The sequence below is a fragment of the Phycodurus eques genome, chromosome 10 (assembly GCF_024500275.1).
Source record: "Phycodurus eques isolate BA_2022a chromosome 10, UOR_Pequ_1.1, whole genome shotgun sequence".
Classification (NCBI taxonomy): domain Eukaryota; kingdom Metazoa; phylum Chordata; class Actinopteri; order Syngnathiformes; family Syngnathidae; genus Phycodurus; species Phycodurus eques.
This window is the reverse complement of record NC_084534.1, coordinates 16,661,971-16,684,455: the sequence shown is the minus strand read 5'-3', so window position 1 is coordinate 16,684,455 and position 22,485 is coordinate 16,661,971. Positions and strand designations below refer to the sequence as shown.

The following is a 22,485-nucleotide window of genomic DNA, read 5'->3' as shown; positions in this document are numbered from 1 at the left end:
TTGTTAAAGCCATCAAAAGTGATGATTTAATTGTTGGCGTAATAAGAAAATCAAGAAGTAAAGCGATTTCACCGAGAAAACAACATGCAAAACTAGGACTTGAACCCCAATCCTCATATTTGTGTGGCAGAAATGCTAACCACCAGTTGCTCAAATTCAGACTTGTACAAACAAAAGAACTCATGTCGTCCTCTTTTTTTTCCCCCTCCTGCACTCTAATCCCAATCCTCTCTTATTTCCTGGCCTTGAAAATATACTCTGATCAATGTAACTCTTCATCCCCTTAATTGTGCTGCTGCTGCTGACCTGTGGGAACATTAAACAGTTGACTTTTTTTGCTCTCTGCTCCCCGACCGACCCGCCACATCCTTCCTAAGTGATTGCCTATCGATTCATTCAAATTTGACTTGCACAATGTTCCCCAGATGAAAATCCATTGCAACGCATAGTCCAAAGTTTTTTAGTGCGGGAAAGGAGGTAAGGCTTATTTAAGTAGCACATATCACACCCGGAGGGAAGCTAAAGTGTTACGGAGAATAGCGCATGAATGCAAAGAGAGTGGACTGGAAGTAGAGTATAAGAAATATCTCAAAAGCACACATTGTGTGAAGAATACACAAAAAGGACTTTAAAGGATGAATGACTCATGTTTGTGTTTTTTAGCGTACAATATGAGATTCGCTGGAGCACTTTGTCAGTTTGTCAGCCTTTATCTTGCAAACTTGCCTTTACTGAGAAAGGCTTTCCTAAATCCTCCCCACAGAATTATCTAACTCAGCATTATTTAATTAAGGTGTGTATCCCAATACATTTCCCCCCTATATTTGTTAAAATGAATGTGAACTCAGTGTTGACAACACACACAAGGATTTGAAATCCAAAATATTGAACAGGTTTAACTTTTATGATTGTCGGCCCCGACAGTTTTCTGAGCAGATCAGGGAGGAAAAGCCCGCTTAACACACCCCACAACTCAGGATAATCGCTCAGGACAATCATCAAGCGACATCTGAGAATTAGGCCTTTGCAACTTCATCATAAGGTGAGAGAGGGAAAATGCTTAAATTAGGCCCTATTATCAGTCAGTCTGTACCTTGCTTAAGGCGATCAAGTCTGTTTTAACTAATGTTTTTTTACAAAATGTGTCACATTTGTTTTGTTATCATAGTGTATGATGTGTAGAATATGTGTAAAGCTTTGTATAACCTTGTCAATTGTAATTATCATACAAAATGTCCATTAGCGTATATTTACACAGTTGTGTTGTGCGTGTTCGTACCCGTCTCAGTGATCCCGACTGTGACAGATGCAACAACCTCCTCTTCTCACACTTGCTCCCTTCATCATGCCCCTTCCTCTTCCTCTTCCTCTTCCTCCCCCTCACGCACGGCCTTGCCGTGAACTCTTTGGAGGTCGGTCACCTCTGTTCTTCTCTATTACATGTGTTGCTGGCGTTATTCCATCCATGGGAATGCAAAGCCTATCAGATATTTTTCAAGAGAGTGAGATTATTGTCATTTGGCAAAAAGCTCACATTTTGAAGTAATGTGACAACAAGAAGAGCTCTCAAAGTGATGATTAGTAAGCATTGCACAGGATTATCTCCTTTGGATTTATCACTTGGGATTCCTCCGCCTTGGGGCTTCATCTCAGTTATTCAGCATATCATCCCCGACAGGCCTAACCTACGTAAATCTGCCCTCAGCATCAAACGGCACCCTAAAACGCTGGTCTAGTGAAAGAAAATTCTGACACCCGTCTGCAAATGTTTGGGGAGGCGATGACCACGAGCCGTTGGAAAGTTTCCATGCAGGTTGGAGAGCAGAGAGGAAGCAGATGCTGCTGTGCCACTTGCGTATGGCTGAGTGGGCAAGGTGAAGTGCTGACAGGTTGAACGCTTGTAGAAGGGAGTGGGACCCAGAGAGAGCGAAGCGCCCAAGACAAGGGTCAGGAAGAACGGGCCGGGAATGGAAACAGGCGGTATTGAAGTGACAGGTCAGTGAAAGTCTCATCTTCTATCCATCACAAAGTCCCTTTGAGGTTGAACGTAGCCACAAATGTCTCTGTCCATTCACGTGCACACAATGTCAACATGTCTGTCCAGTCACATGTACATAATATAAACATTACTACCAGAATGAATCATTTCAAAACCTTTTATATGGTCCATTCTGTTCCAGCCCTCTGAGCATTTACTTTTGTGTTTTGGGGGGGGGGGGAAGAAGCCCTAAAATTGCTTAATTAAAATGTATTCATTCAGTTTTTAATTAATTTTATAAAAATGAATCTCATTAAATAATTAGTTCATTGATTTACTGTAAAGAATCAAATCAAATAATGAACAATTATTTTTCAAACAATTGTATATTATGTTTTATACATTTTATTAAATCATTGGTATTAATTGTAAGTGAATTAATTATAACAAAACTAAAAATAAGAATTATTTTATGCATTACAGTCATTTCTTATTTTTATTTAATATATTGTAACCAAATATCCACAATATATAAATACAATCGAGATAAAAATACCAAAATCGGCTCAGAATCAGAATCATCTTTTTTGGTCAAGTATGTTAAAACACACAAGGAATTTGTCTCTGGTAGTTGGAGGCACTCCAGTATGACAGCAAACAGCCACTAGGACAAAATGTACACTTGGGACATAAAAACACAAGTACGGCGAGTCACTGAGCAATGAAAGTGTACCAGTAATGCTGATGCGATTGTGGGAGTGATGCTGAGTCGTCAAGTAATTTAAAGCAATTTAAAGCGACTAGTAGTGCGATAATTGTGATACAATGACAAATGTGCAAATGCTGCAGAGAGTCCTCAAGCACGTTTGTGGTCAGTAGTAACCAATAACAGTTCTGCAAATAATGCAGAGTGACGAAGCATCGACAGTGAGTGCGGTAATAATGTAACGACATAGATGTGTAACATTGGCATCGTGTCACAATGGCATAATGGAATAACCGGACACAAAACATTAATATAAATATTTATTTTATTTTTAACTGTATTATTATTATTACTATTATTATTATTATTATTATTATTACTCTCCATCCATCCATTTTCTGTACTGCTTATCCTCAGTAGGGTGGCGGGCGTGCTGGAGCCTATCCCAGCTATCTTCGGGCGAGAGGTGGTGTACACCCTGAACTGGTCGCACATTCACACCTACGGGCAATTTAATGTACAGTGACACTCCATTGTCCTCAGTTGGCCACATTGAGAGTTTTTAAAGGATGCATCTCATTTCACATTACACACCCATGTTTGAAAAGCAGGAGCCAGTAAACATTCAGAGGTGGCATGCACACTGGCAGGACAATTATGGCTTCCGGAACAGATGCTAAAGGTGCATGGTGGGCCTCAGCGGGTCCTGCGGTCATGTGGACAAAGTCCACATTGAAGTGTCTGTGCAGGAGGAGGGCTTCCTTGGTGCACTAATGAGAAGGTGAAACCACCTGCCAACCTTTTTTTAAATCCCCTTCAGAGAGGCGCTTTAGTCAAATATCTCTCGATGCCCTTCTTTGCCTTCTTGAGGCAGGCAAAAGGTAAATGTGAGCTCATTTATAATGCAGCATTTTAATTGGCTAGACTCCATTTAATCAGCCACTGCAGATCTTCTTGCCTTTAGTGTCTCCTGCTCATACATTCACCCTCTTAATCCATTCGGCTCCATGCTTTGCTGGCTATCTAACTTGCCCACAATCCTCTCTGCCTGTCCTCTGCGCCCAGTCAAGTGCTCTCCAGTTTGAGCAGAAAGTGTCGCTGAGTCAGTGGCTGACAAGAGGAGGCATCATGACATTTTCATTTGCACTGTCTCTCTTTAATAGGATACTCCAGCCGGCGGTCTTAGGTAGCCGTGACTGTAATAAGGTCGGCTATAAGGTTGCGTCTAAAGCGCGCCGCTGTCAAGGGCGTGCATAACCCATGCTAGTTATAACTCAGCACCAAAACGTATCCCCGTTCAATCCCAATTACAGTCCAGCGGCGCTTTGAGATACTCCAAAATTTTTCAAGATACGAGCAGTCGTTTGGAAGATTTTTATTTATTTTTATTTTTTTTTTAAGCTTTGACTTGCGAGCAACAATTTGAAATACGAGCGCTGTATGGAGGCAGTGAACTCAACTCACTTCACAACAAGCAGCAGTTTGGCAGATAGTGAACAAGTATTTAGAAAAGAGGCTTCAAGATGTTTAATGCCACTCCCAGTTGAGGTGTACTCTCAAACTAAACATACAGTAAAACAAAGAGAACTACATGTGTATTTTAAACAACCACATAGCTTTGCCTAAGGAAAGTCCGCTTAGCTTAATAGTTTGAGGTACGAGCTTGGTCACATAACGAATCAAACTCATATGTCAAGGCATGACTAGATGTGACCCTCCAGCACGAAACCGATTGGAAGTTGCATGACCGTGTTTTGAGCTTGAGCCCAGCTAGAGCATTGATTTATGCGAAAAAGATCAATTTTCAGATGTGATTCAAACACCAGAAAAATAAGTAAAGCTCACATCCCAGATGGAATTACTGTGAATTTCTTACCTTAATGCTTCAAGAAAAAGAGAGAAAAAATGCTTTTACTGAGCAGGTACAGCGAAATCTCCATGAAAAAAGTCCGACAACGACAAGAAATGCAGTGCTTTCTATTTACTGTTACTATTGTAAAATGTAGATGACTTCACACAGTAAATCTTCAAATATCAGGAGAAGTATGACCTTTTTTTGTATCGCTGGATCAAAGAGTAGAGAGATTTTTTTTTTTTTTTTTTGCTTTATCATTCTAGACATTTATGAACTATAAAGGAGGATGTTTTTTTCTGCAGAGAAAAGAGAGATACAAGATTCTCCCGGAGATTCTAAAGTCTATATTAAGTCAAATGTTAGGCTGCTTCTTGCTTCTAAAGCTCCATGCAGGGGCTCGATAGTTGTTTCAAGGAGGAGGAAATGTGAAATGTGAAATATGGATGCATATAAATATGTATCATTATCATCACAAAACTGGTTGAATACTTAGAAACAAGTGTTTACATTCCCATGTTACTATTATTATTTTATCACAGTTGTGCCTTGAGACAAGTTTAATCTGTTCTATGGCCACGCAGGTAACTCCGCTCAGATCGGTAAGATGCAATAATTTTAGTCTTTTTTTGGATAGGATAAAGAAAACATGCCTGTGTTTGTTAGATTGTCTAAATGTGTTGTTCCACCGTGGGTCCGAGATTTATAACACCACAACACTGATGATATTCATTAGCCCATCTATGGCATTTTGCATTGTTCGTTAGCATCTCGCTAACCGGATTTTCCTGAGGCGAAGCCATACAGTTGATTTAAATACACAACTTGTAATTCTTTGTTTTGTTTTGTTTGATAGTAAACATTAACTAGGAATGGCATTAAACAGCTTTTTTGAAGAATTTTTCATGATCTACTGCTGCTTGTTGTGACGTGAATTGAATTCACTGCGACCATACAGCGCTCATATCTCATATTTGGGGTTAGCATGTTCTCCCTGAGTCCCCATGTTTGGGTTAGAGTTATCTGTGGGTACTGATTTGGTACTAAGATTTCTACTCACTGAATGAGCTTTTATAAATATTGTACAAGATGAGGCATTTTCAATGATGTCATGTCATTGCCTCAATGCACTCCCTTGCTCTGATGCCATCCATATTCTGCTCACACTCACGAGGAGGCACATTTGTATCCTAGCTAGGGATTTCTATGATATGAGTTTTCAACCAGTATAATGGTGTTCAATCCATTTCACTTTTTTATGCAACACCTAGAACTGTATCAGGGGAGCCTTTCACTTGGTATTATGACCTCAACATGAATTGGTTGGCCTTCAGTAGAAGTCTCGCGCTTCTAATTTCAGGAGACTCCCCCCCCCCCCCAACCTGCCCTCTCTATCACCACCCCTCGGGCCTGCAACCCTCAGTGGTGGTTGAAATGGATCTCTGCGTAGTAAATCACTCAAATACTGTAGATTTTGACCAAACCCTGTATGTGTTCGTGTCAGTGCATGTGTGTTGTCATTTGGTTTCTGCTCACGTGTGTGTGCGTGCGTGTGTGCGCGCGCTTGTGTGCATGTTTGAATATTTCTCTGGCAGAGTGGCACAAGCATACGGCATGTGGGTGTTTGGCACATGCTCCTAATTGCTGGCCAGCTTTGTGAATGTTTTCACAAGACATTCCGAATGGTAGCAAGATCACATCTGTGTGTCTGTTCAAAAAAAGAATAAATAACCTTGGACTTGCTGGCTCACAGGGGGGGGTCCTGTTTGGTAAATGTGGTGTGAAAGGGGAAAGGTGGGCTCCATAGAAAACCTGGTGAGGTGTGACTGTGTAGTCCTAACACCTTTTAGCTGAGAACATGAGAGGTCTATGTCATTCTGTGTAAGCATACATCGGCCAAACGTGAACATTTGGAGTATCATTTCACCTTCTCAACCAGCAAGGAACCATATTTAGAAACTTATGTGGATACGTGTGCCTCTTTCCCTCACACCCATTGAATAACAAATAAAAACATTTAATTTTTGGCGAGTGGTTAGCAAATCCGCTTCACAGTTCTGAATGTGGTGGTTGAATCCAAACTCAAGCCCGCTTGTGTGGAGTTTGCATGTTTTCCCCGTGCTTGCATGCGTTTTCTCCAGGGATTCAAGCTACATCACACATTCCCAAAACAAGCTTGTTAGGTTCATTCAAAACAAAAAAAATTATCCCGAGGTGTGATTGTGATTGTAATTGGTAGTTTGTCTACAACACCAATTCCAATGAAGTTGGGACGTTGTGTTAAACATAAATACAAACACAATACAATGATTTGCATATCATGTTCAACCTATATTTAATTGAATACACTACAAAGACAAGATAGTTAATGTTCAAACTGATAAACCTTATTGTTTTTAGCAAATAATCATTAACTTAGAATTTTGTGGCTGCAACACGTTCCAAAAAAGCTGGGACAGTTTCATGTTTACCACTGTGTTACATCACCTTTTCTTTGAACAACATTCAATCAACGTTTGGGAACTGAGGGCACTAATTGTTGAAGCTTTGTAGGTGGAATTATTTCCCATTCTTGCTTGATGTACAACTTCGGCTGTTCAACAGTCCGGGGTCTCCGTTGTCGTATTTTACGCTTCATAATGCGCCACACATTTTCAATGGGAGACGGGTCTGGACTGCAGGCAGGCCAGTCTAGTACCCGCACTCTTTTACTACGAAGCCACACTGTTGTAACACGTGCAGCCATAAAATTCCAAGTTAATGATTATTTGCTAAAAACAATAAAGTTGATCAGTTTGAACATTAAATATATTGTCTTTGTAGTGTATTCAATTAAATATAGGTTGAACATGATTTGCAAATCCGTGTATTCTGTTTTTATTTGTTGAACACAACGTCCCAACTTCATTGGAATTGGGGTTGTATATGGACTACATGGATCACTTGATACTATAGCCTATATAAAATTAATGGGAGCACCACCAAGAATTTTCAGCAGCATTGTATGTAGCAGAATAACTATATGAATGTATGACTAGTCTTTAAATAAGCAGCTGAAAATTACAAACCCCAGCAGTATTATCTATCAGCGGTGGATTCACACCTGTACAATAATAGACCATATCGTTGCTGTTGAGTGGAATCCTCCCTTCTCCAAAACCACTTACTTTTCAGGAAATACGAAATGAAAACGTCATTTTGCTTGAGTTACCAAATACCGCATTGTTCAATATCAGCCCCAATATCAACACAACACCTCACCGTCAGTGATGGGAAAGTTCATTTTTTTACGCAAACTAGTTCAAAGTTCAGTTCACCGTTCCAAAAATAAACTCGTTCAGTTCATAATTCATAATTCAAAATTTCTAACTACACACTGATGGTGTCGTGGTACATTCACCTGACTTTGGTGCGGGCAGCGTGGGTTCAGTTCCCACTCAGTGGCGGTGTGAATGTGAGTGCGAATGGTTGTCCGTGTCTATATGTGCCCTGTGATTGACTGGTGACCAGTTCAGGGTGTAGTCCGCCTATCGCCCAAAGTCAGCTGGGATAGGCTCCAGCGCCCCGCGACCCTAACCAGGATAAGCGGTGTTGAAATTGGATGAATGGATGGAACATTTCTAACTAAGTTTATCGTTCCTAAAGTGAACTTCCGGTACTTCATAATTATTTTTTTCCCAATGTGCTTTTCCATCAAAATACTGGCTTTTCATTTCCTCATGGTTGCCACCCATTCAGTCCACACTAGTAGCCAGCTGCAGCTTTCAACCTACAATCTCATAAACAAGAAAAAACGTGTTGCTTGAATTGTCTTTTTTTTAAATGAGGAATTCAAACAAAATGTCCTTAATGTCCAAACAAAAACACGCAACACAGTATGACAGGAAGATGGTGAATGGACATTGATAAGTTTGCATTCCTTGCAGCTCTAGCTAATTATATTTACAAAATATTTTCTCTCATCTATTCATATATTACAAAAAAAAAACAATTCAATACTATGACAGTGTGATTGCATGGTGTTTTAACCAAAGCATTCTGAGCATTGCGTTACAAAACAGCCAAAGAACACATTCACTCCCATTTACGCAGTTTCCCTGAATGCACCTCGCGCGCACAGGCTGTTGCGACTTGCCTGCTGAATGTAAACCTGAATGGCGGTTGCCAAATACAGTGTTCATCCCTGACATATGAAGGGTCGTATGTAGTGTTTCCAGGTGGGTTTTGTCCTGGAAGTCCCGAGCAAAACCTGGCACTATTGAATGTAAGTGAACTTTCGTTTAAAAACCGTCCTTTGCCGCCAACTGTGCGCATTCTCAGTAACGTTCACCAGGCAGAATTGAACGAAGTTCAGTTCACATTCGTCCAAAATATGAACTAGTTAATGAACCTTTGTTTATTGAACTTGTTCAGGTACAACACTGCTCACCGAAAATCATGTTCAATCGCTAATTGAATTTGCTAAGAGAATCACTAATTCATCACGCTGCCATTGATGAGAATGTTACAGACATGTCAGCGTCCATCCAAGTCTGAGCTCTCACCGAGCCCCTGACAGGAGGAAAGGCTTATACTGAACAAAAACTAACGACTGTGGTTACGTTATCTTTCCAAACTCTTTTTTCAAAGCTCTAAGAACCACGAGCAAGGCAATAAAATAAAACGATAAGCTGACTAGATTGTGTAATTGTCACAGTGTGCCATTTCTTCTGTCACAGCAACCAATTACATTCTACCAGCCTGCCATTCTGTCAGCCAATCACATGCTACCAGCCAGAGTCAGTAACACCTCCCTTCCTCCCTTGTTGATGATGGAAACGGTGTCAGTGTTGGACGAAGATAACAGCAGGACACTACAACATGATCCAGTGTGAGTTCTGCCTTTTGACGTTTGCCTGTTCGTGTCCCTGTGGCTGTTGGGAATTCTGCTAAGTCTGTTCCTCATTCTGCTCTCTGTGAATCATAGGTTAAGACAACAGTGAGATCTGGGTGGCGGCAAGATGAACGACTGGTTAGCACATCTGCCTCACAGTTCTAAGGACCCAGGTTCAAATCCCACCACGAATGTGTGGAGTTTGCATGTTCTCCCTGTGCCTGCGTGGGTTTTCTCCGGGTACTCCAGCTCCCTCCCACATCCCAAAAACATGCAGGGCAGGTAAATTGAAGACTCTAAATTGTCCGTAGGTATGAATGTGAGTGCGAATGGTTGTTTGTTTATATGTGGCCTGCAGTTGGTTGACAAACAGTTCAGGGTGTACCCCGCCTCCTGCCTGCGGTAAACTGGGATAGGCTCCAGCATACACGCGACCCGAGTGAGGATAAGCGGTATAGAAAATGGACGTAATGTGAGCATTTCCTGACATGCTCTCTGTGGATTACAAAGTCTTGCATCACTTTGGCCAATCTTCAAAGCCTGAACCTCTCGACTGTGAAGTGTGACGTTGAATGACCCTAACTGAACTATATGCTCGCCTTGATTTGACCTGTCACAGTTGATCTCAAACTGTTAATTATTAATCCTTTCCAATTTTCCCTGTGGGCTGCATTTGGGTCCTAAGTCACACTCGCTCCCTGTCAGTAATAGGTGGAAATTAGTTAGCACACAAACTTACCCTTGTGACTGACATGCTTCCTTCTGCAATGACACATTATAGCTATCAATTTAAAAAAAAAAAAAAAAAAAAACATACAAACTTTCAATCTTGAGGTGACATAATGCTGCAAGGAGTCAGGAAGAGATGGAAGTTATATGGCACTTCTCAGAAAGTTGAAGTGTCCAAGGCAGTTAATAGATCTGCTCTCATCTATTTTACACACTTTAGAGAGGTTAATAACTTGGACCACACGGGCACTGACCATTAGTATCAATTTGTGAAAAAATAAATAATAAATTAACCCTGTAGCAGGGATCACCAACATGGTGGTGAGTAGCCCATGGGCCTGTTAAAAAATAGCTAATGGGACATTATCATTTCCTAGGAATGTTATAGATCATTTGAAAATGTAAACACTTGCAGTTTTATATAAACAAAGTGTTGCATATGGATATTTATCTGTTTCCTACCTTGCTAGATCATTGGTAATAATAATTCAACATGGTCAGTGTCTTCACATCAATATGATGAATACTATTACTTATTCATAATAAAATATAATTAAAGATAATTTGAGCACACCCTGACACCCTGGCCTGGGGGCCAGATCTGGCCCGCTGTATCATAACCCTAACCGGCAACAGCAAATCATATTTGTCAACTTCCATGATTATTGAGTACTGTAAATCTATACCAAAATTTCCAATTTTCATATTAAATGAACAATAATCTTGAGATTTTGCATTTTAAGCATTTTTCTGTTACCAAACCCCTTTTTACAGTAACTTGAACAATAGTTGAACAAACTATTATCTATGACTTCTGATTTCAAATCTAGTTATCCATCAATTCGTTGTGTATATGTAATATTATGAGGACCCGATTAAACATTTATATGGCTTTAAAGTCATAACAAACGTCTGAGGAAAACCACGCTTCTAGCAGTAAGTCGTCATAACTTAATTATTAAAAGTAATGTGTGTTGTAATGTTTTGACACATCAATAGCACTGCTTTGTGGTTTCAAACTTCTTTTCACCCTTGTGTCACAATTACAAATGTTACAACAGGATGTGTGAGGTCCATCTACAACATTGGGCCCTCCTGTTCGTCATTCACATGAAATGTTGCACATGCACAAGAATATTTAATAACTGTAGGATAATCAAGCTGTGTTTATTATTCCCTGATGATAGAAAAGATCAATTCCATCAGGCTTTTCTCCTTAGGAGGTGTGGAGCATTGAACTGCTGCTGACATCAGCTCTTAATGGATCCCACCAGATGCAGGTGTTCTCACCTTACATTTAACCCCATCCCCTTATCCGCCTTCCCCCTCCCCTCCACGTCTCCTGTCGGTCCGATAACAAGTGTGTGCATATCACTAGCGGGGGACAGGGGTCTTGCATTTATGGCGTGACCAAGGTCACCGTTTAAACAGAGTGTGACCTTGCTCATAGCTTATTGTGACAAACAGGCAGCTCACAGCAGAGAAGGATGCTCCCATCACTGCTACTGTGGGATCCCACATCCCTCTCAGAAATATGGCTTTGCTACACTTTGAGCTGCTTGGCATCCTCCTCCACGTCAACGTTCTCCATCCACACTTTTTCTTTGCATGTGAATGTGTGTGGGGGGTGTGTAGTGTCCACAAGATAGGGAAATTTGCTTGAATTGCGAGTGTTCACCCTTGAGGAATCTCAGGTCGTCCTTGCGAAAAGCATTCCTGCGTCTCTCCACGTCTCGTGCGCACAATCCTGTCCCTCATCACTGCACTCCTGCATCCCTGACTCCTCCCCTTTCCAACAAACACACTCCATCCTTCCTCCCTCCCTGCTTCCCTCCCTCCCTCTCTTCATCCTTCTGCAGATCAACGTATCAGAGAGACTGCATGGAGCAGATGCGTTCGGCCAGTCCGTGTGTGGGATGTGGTGGGAAGTGTGCTGTGGTGCAGTGGATAAGTGGAGTGGAGAGGAGAGCGTGGAATTTAAACACAGAGACGGCGAGGTGCTCCCTGTGTGCTGCAGTGGAAGTCCCCCCCCCAACACCTCCTTCAAACCTGCACCTCCTCCCTATGTAATATTTATGACAAAAGGGAGGTGAAATATTCCAGTCACGTTTTGGGGATGTCAGTCGGCTGTCCTGAGGAGCGCTAGAGTGGAACCCGGTCCAGTAGCAGAGACGGACCCCTGCAATAGGATGTAAACGGAGTTCCCATTCTTCACATTGGTGAGTTGACTTTCTTCTTCCATTTAAAAAACAAACAAAAAAAACAACACATGAAGGATTAGTATTTTATTTTCACAAATGCAAAAGGAAAATGTTCTAGAGTATCTTTGAAATGACACAGGATGGTGACATTTGGCTTAAGACAACAAATAGGGACCATAAAATAAGGGGGGAAAAAAACATTAAACATCTTGTCTTTGCCTGGTATTAATTGCTGGCTTCCAGTTGAATGTGTGCGTGTTACATATTGTTTTAAAAAAAGAACAGCACTAAAAGCAAACATGCACTTTCTAATGTGAAGTGCATTATTTTGCAGGGGCATACACTGGTGGTGGTTGTTGATGGGCTCCATGCAGTCACATGGACGGGCCACGCTTAATGTGATGCTCATTTTCGGGGCCAAATGCTTCACTTCCCCCAATTAATGTGTGCAACCGCATTGTTTCCCGCAAATTGCTTTTAAATGGCATTAACCTCCTGGGACAATGTCACCTTTACACGCACCTACATGTATGACACCATTCCTCTACAGGACTCCTAATATGCACATTTTAATTAAAAATGTGATAGATGTCACATGATTTCAAAAGTATGCTACCAGTGTGTCACACGTTGGCCCGTGTGTGCATGGTGACACCAGCATGGTGGATTTTCAGCCCAACGGAGGCTGCTGCAAAAGAAGTAGAATCTCATCTCATTAGGATGACGCGTATGCTCAAGGTCCCAATTAGCTGCCTACATAACAAGTGTCACGCAATCGCGGACCACTAGACCACCAACTGTTCAGGTTTTGCTTTTGGGAGCTGTCACAGCACAAATGTTGACCTCACTGAACCACTGTTCAACTTCACTTTTATTGCTTTTTTAAAAAGATTTTCTCTAGCATTGTGTTTCCCTGCATTACTTCGCTCGATGACATTCTACACATAACGATCATAATCCCAATTTTACTGTTTTTGAATGGTTGTAGTTTGCAGTGGGGCAGCACTGTGTACTAGTGGTTAGCACGTCCGCCTCACAGTCAGGAGATCTGTGCTCGAATCTCCGTTGGAACATCTCTGTGTGGAGTTTGCATGTTCTCCCAATGCGTGTGTGGGTTTTCTCACACATTTTAAGAACGTGCATATTAGGTTCATTGAAAACAAAATTGTCATTTGGTGTGAATGTCAGTGTTGACACTTGTTTGTCAATATGTGTGATTGACTGACAACCAGTCCAGGATATACTCCACCTCTCATACAGTCAGCTGGGATAGGGTCCAATTACCTGCAACTTTAATGAGGATAAATGGTATAGGAAATGGATTGATGGAGTTTGCAGTCATGTAGAAGTGCCCTGCATCCTACTGATCGCTGTTTCTAATATTTTGTCCCTGTCCTGGAGCTAAATAAGGTAACCAAAATATTGCAATAATATGAGAAACTGAACATTATTAAACATAATTGAATATCTATATAACAATCTAAACTGGCCATTATTATTTAGGGGAAAAACATTACTGAACTTGATCCCATTGGAGTCGTTGATGGTACATTTGCCTGACTTTGGTGCGGGCAGCGTGGGTTCAGTTACCACTCTGTGATGGTGTGAATGTGAGTGAGAATTGTTGTCTGTGTCTATATGTGTCCTGCAACTGACTGGCGACCAGTTCAGTGTGCAGTCCGCCTTTCACCTCGAGTCAGCTGGGATAGGCTCCAGTTTTTCCCTGGGCACGGTGGTTTCTTGCAAATCAAATTAAAGGCACAGGATGGAGACAGAGAGGGCTGACTTTTTTCATGGAATATATTAAATATGTGCTTCTGTCAGGTCATACTACTAGGTACCACAATCGTCCCTTTGTTGTTGTTTTTTAATTGGTCACCCTTACTAGTATCTCTGTGGTTCGTTAACTAGCTACATCTGCACTGCTAAATTAACGTTTTAGTAAATCAGAGTGATTCAATATCCTGCGGTTTCAAATGTCAACACATCCCATCTTTTCTGCGCTGTTTGCTTCTGCTGCAAGATTGCGTATTTCCTTACTCCAAAATGATTAGGAAGTATTCCCATTAGCTCTCCACCGTAGTATTTGTATTGCATGTGGGTCACTGAGAGTTTGCGATATGTGCATGTATTTATAGAGACGCTTTGATGCTGCTTACGGGGGAAATATTCCACCACCAGTCACTCTTCAGCCAGACGCCGCAGTGCCGGCTGTCGTATTTACTGTCCCAGCAATGAGCACAGTGATATGATGTGTCCACTTGCGCGCCTTTTCTACCTTTCACGCATGACATTGCTGAGTGGATGGCCAGACTCCTGCTGAGCCGATTATGAGGCATCACTGGTGTGCAAGATTTATGTAAGAGCTGCTCTGTTGTCATACAAAAAAAAAGTCCTCATAAAGCCTCTTGCCTGCAGTGGATTCAATTTAGTTTTTACTTCACTGGCAAAGACAATCTGGGAACATTTCATCTAATTGGCTAAACTTTTAATTATTCAGATTAGGGGCTATTTACACAACAGTACATTTGGATAAGAACATTGTGGGAGTCTCTTTTAATTGGAGCCTGTAAACACATTTGTCATAAAAGAAGATTTTGAGAGGCTGTTAACAAAGATCAATCGCTCCAGTCCATGACTGAACCCGTGAATTTCAGTGACAGAGACTATATATAAATAGTATATATTGTATTAGTATGGCTGACTGGTTCTCACTTCAGTTTAGAATATTATGAACAAAAAAAAATGACCAACATCTAGATCTGGGAAGTTGTGACACCATTCATCAGCGATTAAATGTTTGACCACTCATGAAAAAACTAGTTACTAAACCATGCACACTGCGCGACAGTTCTGTCGGGTTTGGCCACATCTCTTAGTGCGTAGAAGCAAAATTTAAGAATTGTTAAGATCCTTTATAAGGGCATTTTCCATTTTATGACCTCTCATTGATTGATATGACCATAAGAGTTGGCAAGAAACATTTTCCTATAATATTATTGAGATTCTACTGTATATAAGTATGAAACATTTTAAATTGTTCACAGCTTGCATGGAGTGACTTATATTAATGCAAACTACCCGAAATCTACCATATTAATACACAATCAAACAGACTTCTTTACAATTATTTCCAAAGAAAACAATGTATTTTAGACATCACAGTGGTACTGATTGTTACATCTGCCTCACAGTCAAAAAGATCTGGGTTCAATTCTCAGGTCAGGTCTTTCTGTGTGAAGGTTACATGTTCTCTCACATGCTCCTCCCACATTCCAAAGACTAACTGAAGACTCTATATTGTCCACAGATCTGAATGTGGGTGTGAGTGATTGTTTTTACATCCTGTGATTGACTGACACCAAATCAAGGGTGTTCTTCACCATTCGCCCATACTCACTAGTTTCGGTTTAGGCTCATCTTTGGCCCTAACAAGCGCTGTAAAAAATGGATGTATGCATGGGAATTTTAACTACTGTAATTCTTGATGCGTGTCCAGGCTAAACGCAGTGGCATGTCCTTTTTTCACAAGGCGTTTGCATTGCTGTCTTCTCTAAAACTTCCACTTTGAGACTGTTTGATTTTTTTTATTTTTTTTTTAGTCTCCAAAATGCCAAAATGACACCGTGTGTGTTTTAATTTAAAACAACCTTGTGTAAATGGCCCCTTAGTTGCAATAAACAACAACTATAGCTTCCTTACGAACAGTCAGGCTTTTTGGTACAAAACAAACCCCAAAAAGCCCACGGATCCCCTGTGTTTGCGACATCAAATTAACAGCACTTTATCACCTGTTTAGTAAACAGCATGGCTCTCTGCAGACTGCCAGCACATGCAAATGAAAGGTGAACGAGATCTCAGCACAGTGGGACAAAAACAGGTGAATGGTTGTAAAAAACAGACCCCCGAAGAGGCAATATAAAGAGGAGACAGAGCGATAAATCAGGTGAACACAGCATGGTGAGCTGGCTGAAATTGACTATCCAGAGCGGGGAAAGTGTGCTTGTATGGATTACAGGGCACACGTATGAACACTTTGTAGACTGAGCACAACAAATCTGCAGCATACAGTGCAGCTGCAAGTGTTCTTGACATAGTATATTTCAGTATATTAAAGTGTGTTATGTTTTACTTTTGACAGTTTCTTGAGATGGAAACTGACGATGAGTATAAACAATGTTTCATCAAGGTGCCACTTTTAACTTAAAAAAATAAAAATAAAAAAATGTCAGCCTATTACAGGTATACTGCTTGTCTGAGTCAGCATCAAAATGTTGTCTCAAGACAATCATGCTACATTTTACTGTAATTATAGTTATTTTTTTCTCAAAGCCTGGTAGTGATGGTCTTATTTTCCAAAATCAGGAGTGATTTTCACCTAAAATGTGTTTCTAAAAATGCCGGCATTTCGTGGCGTGACTATTTAAGTACACAATGACTGACTTTGTACGTGCTGCTTATTGTCATCCCTGTTCCTTGCTTCAAAAGATACTACGCTTGGCCACGATGGGGTTAGTTTTTCAAACATTGGGAAAAAACGGGCAGCACAGTGGGTAGCGATTTGCGCCCTGCAATTCGCCAGCAACCAGTCCAGTCTTGCACAAAGTCAGCTGGCATGGGCTCAACCTCTCCCATGACTCTAATGACAACAAGGGCTATAGAAATTGATGGATAGTCTATCATTGCCGACTCTTTACTGTACACTGTAGTAGTGTACGTATAGGAGTACTCACAGAATCCCCCTGAAAACAATGGGCGAACAAGTAAACTACACAGGGGGGCCAGAGCTGAGATTTAAATCCCAACCCTCAGACCTGTGAGGCAGACATGCTAAACATTGTTTTGTACCGTGCTGTCTCTTTATAAATATGGCATTATTAGCACGTTTTCATGGGTTGTTTGACTACTACTTCACAGCAAAAGTTTTAATCTGACCAAAATTCTCTATTTCAAAAAAAAAGCAAAATATGCTGATTGAAATTTCATTACTGGTTATGAATGAAGTTCATCTTAAAATAATAAATGTTCATAGGTGTAGGCAGTATACTGTATATAAACTAGTTTTAAGATATTGGTGGGCAGGTATTGAGGCTAGCTATGCTTACTTGATAAACGAAATTTTGCCCAGTCAAATATTCCTGTTCCATTAATTTTGTGTAAATTAATTAATATATTCCTCATGTCATGACGTTTTCCTTATTTTTTGTTTTAGCCCAGTTTTTACAGTGTAGTTGTCATGTGTGCAAGAGAACACGGACAATCTCATTCTGTTCAAAAGTCAAAATTGTCATGAAGTGGAGATATCAGATTTTGATCACAAGATATCTCCTGCTCACTCTGATACAATTGCTCCCATTATGACATTTTTGTAGCATTTATTAATGATAATCTTATCTTTTCATATAGGAAATGAATGAATGATGTTATGTTGTGTTCTCCTTGACGTTAGACCTCCATCTGTCATAAAGACAAAACAAATAAACTTTGGTTAAAACACCTGCAGGATGCACTAACCTCTTGCCCAGCCATGTCCTGTCTGCAGCAGACAAATGACAATAACTGAGTGCTAATTGCCTCGTTGAACGAAGCAGCTTAATTACTTTAACCTGCCTCATCAGTTCCACTTACTCCTTTATTGTCTTTTCTTGCCATGCCGTTTTCTGATTTCTTCTTCTTCTTCTTCTTCTCATCCCCCTTCCTGCATATTCTTAGCAGCGTTACATAACATCGTGCCTAAATATAACAGCTCAAAAAATCAATTTTAGCTGCAGAGATAGTGAGTGCTTCTGGTATTGGAGTTTGGTGGACAGTGCACTCAAGTATGGACCATAACCTAAAGCTATAAGAAGATGCCGGTGGAGTGAACATCAAGAGCACAATGTTGAAGCAATGGTGAAGAAGAAAGCAGAGGCAGCTTCAGTACAGAAAAAAATATCCTCAGTCGTGCCAGTCAGTAGACCTTTGCACAAAATTGCAAAGTTGTTTTTTATCATGAACCAAGTCAGCTAGAATTTGGAGATTAGGAGAAAAGGAGTGCATAGTCGCACAAAAGAGAAACTGACATCTTCCTTTACTCATCTTTTTGTTGTGGTTCTGCTTAGACTTCAGTGGATGTACAGGCTTTTCTAGTGAGTTTTTTTTCTTTCTTTTTTCTTTTTAATAAAATGGTTTACCCTTTCGCAACTGTCGACATTTATTCCCCAAATGATTTATGAATCAGACCAACAGATGTCTGTTTTTGCCAAGTTAGCAATCAAGAAACTAGCTAGTTTTGTTTTCTTGAAAGATTCAATTATAATACTCTCACTTACTATAGGATTTGCGTTTTTAACGTTCCAATTTCTATTCCTAAACTAATTCAGTAATTCCTCATTTATTATAAATGAAAAGAAAACAACAAGGATACCCACTAATTTGTTTAGAGTCACAGACTAAGGAAATGACTCCAAAAAGAAAGATGATGAGACAAGATTATGTCCACCACTCTCAATACCAATTATCCTGTTCAGGGTCAGGGGGTGCTGGAGCCTATCCCAGCTGACACCGGGCAAAAGGTTGACTACACCCTGAATTGGTCGCCAGTCAGTCGCAAGGCACATATAGACATGGAGAACTTGCACAATCACATTCACACAGTCACTGAGTGGGACGTTTCAAAAAGGGATTTTAAAAATAAACAGCTGAAATAATGTGGTTGCACAAGTGTGCAAAACCTCTTATAACTGGGATGTGGCTGTGTTCCGATATAGCTTGTCCATTTAATTGAAGAACTTTTTTTTTAGGCCATATGCACTGTATTATTACTGTACATATTACTGTACAGTACAAAGTTATTGTAAATCAATATTAAAAAAAAGCTTGAAAATGTTTGAAAGTTTCACATTTTATCCAAACTTACCATGCCAGGGTGCTTGGTCATGGTGACATTGTTGACGTACAGTACTCATCATAGGCGAGTCGCTTTAATGAGCCGCGAGGAATTAATGTGCTTCCTAGTTCCAAATCTGTTGCCAAAGGCGAACGACTTGACAAACATTTTTTAATTGAAACAAAAATAGCATGTTCCCGACTCCAGAGACTTGTGTTTTGCATTCCTCAGTTAACACTGCTGCTATGCCGCTCTGTCTCTGCACTGTGAGTCTTTGTACAATAGACAATAGATCTACTATAACCATCATGACATGGTCACCCTGTCAATGCACCGCATTCAACATGGCCGCCACGTAGGCACGTCTTTTGGAATTGGATCTAGTCATCTGTGACCCGGAAAGACATCAGTACCATTGTCTGCCTGCATTGCACCACAGCGCCAGTAAACAACAGCGTCCAAACTGGACCGATCAGACTTTGTGAATGGCATTTTAAGTGACAAATGGAAACTATTTTTGGATAGATTGTATAGTCCCGACGGTCCGTTTCATCCGATATCCGTTATATCGGGATCTGTTTTATCGAGGTTCCACTGTATTTAAATTATTTATTTTGACGCCTTTCTTTTTAATCACAAAAACCTGGCATTTGCTGTGTGTAGACTTTTAATGTCCACTACACTATACATAATAGGTACAACACCCATAATGGAAATGCGACTTTTACACTACAGTCATCCAGTGCACAAAAGCTTATTGTGGCCTAGAGAAAAGAGCAGTGTTAGAGGCTTGTTATCACACTAATAGCTCGAGAGCAGCGCCAGAGTGACTGATGACCTCGCACCAAGTCTCCTCTATTTATTCACAACGACAGCTAAACAGGCGGCACGGTGTACGACTGGTTAGAGCGTCTGCCTCACAGTTCTGAGGACCGGGGTTCAATCGCCGGCCCCGTCTGTGTGGAGTTTGCATGTATTCCCCGTGCCTGCGTGGGTTTTCTCCGGGCACTCAGGTTTCCTCCCACATCCCAAAAACATGCATGGTAGGTTGATTGAAGACTCTAAATTGCCTGTAAGTGTGAATGTCAGTGCGAATGGTTGTTTGTTTATGTGAGCCCTGCGATTGGCCGGTGACCAGTTCAGGGTGTACCCCGCCTCCTGGCCGAAGATAACTGGGATAGGCTCCAGCACTCCCGCGACCCTAGTGAGGATAAGCAGCTCAGAAAATGGATGGATGGATGGACAGCTAAACAGAGCTGCATTGTGCCATCCCGCTGCATACGCGTCCACGTGTAAAATGGTGGAGTAATGGTACACTGAAGGGCCACATCGCAATCTATTCCTTCAGCGAGCAGAAGGAATGTGGGCGGTGTTGCCAGCGTTATAGATGTATAATGCACACTTCCTCTTGATCATGGTCTTATTGTCTAAGTAAGTGTTATCATCATCACGGCCAATCATTGGCTGTGGATGCTAGCGCTGACTGATTTCAGTATCTTTGTCACTTTATCTTGATTTCCTTCAGTTTTAAAGAAGTGTGATTGCACGGCAGCTTTGATTGGCGCTTATTGATGGGTGGCACATGTAATGACAAAATTGCAGGCTTGGAACATCATCGCTGCATATACCGTACGGATGGATGCCGCTAATGAATGGCGGAGCTAAATGAAATCCATCGAACAAGCTGTCAAGTGGTAATGATCTCTCACACCCTGTGGACTGGTTGTCTTGTGACCAAGATCTTTTAGTTACACACAGCTCGCTGTATGGATTACTGGCTGATAATTAACCAGCCCTCTATTGCTTCTTTATTGATGTTCAGGTACCAACCAGTCAAAGTTTCAGGATATAATGTGGCAGGATGTCCCTGTCTTTCTTTGGCCTAAATGCAGTGAGTCTTAAATGACACTTTCTCATCTTCCACTGGCATATCGCAGGCCGGCAATCGTAATCCCTGTCACTATCATGTCATAATCTTTGCTATATGCTGCTATTTCAAAATGGCAGGTTTAATGCAAAAAAACGTAGGCGGCTTGCTGAGCTCAATGAGAGAGACTGACGCCCAGTACACCCATAAAGACAATCAGGCTGTTTTTGTCCCGAAATTGCCCCATCCCGACCAAGGACGTCATACTATTTTGTAAACCTTAAAAAGATTATCCTATACGATTATCCTTAGGTCTGATACTGTATGTGTTAAGAGTGGATTTATCCCGATTATAGGGTCCGAAATAGGTCGGGTCAGCAATCTTAAATATTGAACATCTTCAATATTTACGACCAAAAATCTTCGTGTCTGGAGAAAGCCGAGTCATGACACTGTGAATTGTGACGTGGAACAGAATGGAGCCAATCAAGAAGCGAAACAAGGTGAAACGTGTTATGATCTATGTTTTTGTGGTTTAGATTATGCGGTATATAGATTTTTTTCATGTTATGTCTTGTGGCGGCACAGTGGGTGACTGGTTAGAGCGTCTGCCTCACAGTTCTGAGGACCGAGGTTCAATCCCCGGCCCCGCCTGTGTGGAGCTTGCATGTTCTCCCCGTGCCTGTGTGGGTTTTCTCCGGGTACTCTGGTTTCCTCCCACATCCCAAAACATACATGGTAGGTTAGTTGAAGACTCTGAATTACCCGTAGGTGTGAATGGTTGTTTGTTTATATGTGCCCTGCGATTGGATGGATGGATGGATTTTTCCATGGTCTTTGTTTGTCTTTTTTTTTTTTTTTATATAAATACATACTTTTTTGAGACTCCCACCTTGCCTCCCTGCTTCCCTGCACTTGGGTCAAGTACCTTTTGACTCAAGACTATGCAAACTCTTAAATTTGCAAATAGCAAATGCAGACGCCACAATTATGGTACAGTTGCTTTACCAGTTGGGGAAGTTCCGTAACCCTGCATGTGCATGCCAATTTTAGAATTTAGATGGTACAGTATTATGGTAAAGCCATCACTTTTAAGAACTTTAATTTTGAGATCACTTTTCAAATATTAAGGCTCATCTTCTGTTGTCATGGATATGGGCAAAAGAACACATTTGTACCTGTATCCGGCCCCTTAATAATATCATGAGCCCAGCGACACTGAAGACTTCACCAGCAGCATAGTTGGAAACATGGTGGCGTGCAACAAGCAGAAAAGCGGGCAAGTGTAAGTGTAAGACTGACAGTGTAAAGAACGAATGGGGGGCAGAGGGGATTTTACCAAAGAGAGATGGATGGAGGTGGCAAGGAGGCAGCAAACATTCCCCTCCAGCGATCACACGACTCAGCACCC

The 22,485-nt window shown here is 41.1% G+C and overlaps 1 protein-coding gene across 4 annotated transcripts in view; it reads left to right on the top strand.

The window, feature by feature from the left end:
* Positions 1-8,667: 8,667 nt before the first annotated feature.
* The window catches only part of LOC133408391 (G-protein coupled receptor 22), a 34,913-nt gene continuing 21,095 nt past the window's right edge, over positions 8,668-22,485 (top strand). For 3 of the 4 annotated variants that reach the window (XR_009769302.1, XM_061687247.1, XM_061687248.1), the window contains exons 1-3: positions 8,668-8,800; positions 9,255-9,406; positions 9,503-12,357. The gene's annotated coding sequence lies outside the window, so the exon portion shown is untranslated. The remainder of the gene's footprint in view (positions 8,801-9,254; positions 9,407-9,502; positions 12,358-22,485) is intronic. The other variant, XM_061687249.1, reaches the window with a different exon arrangement.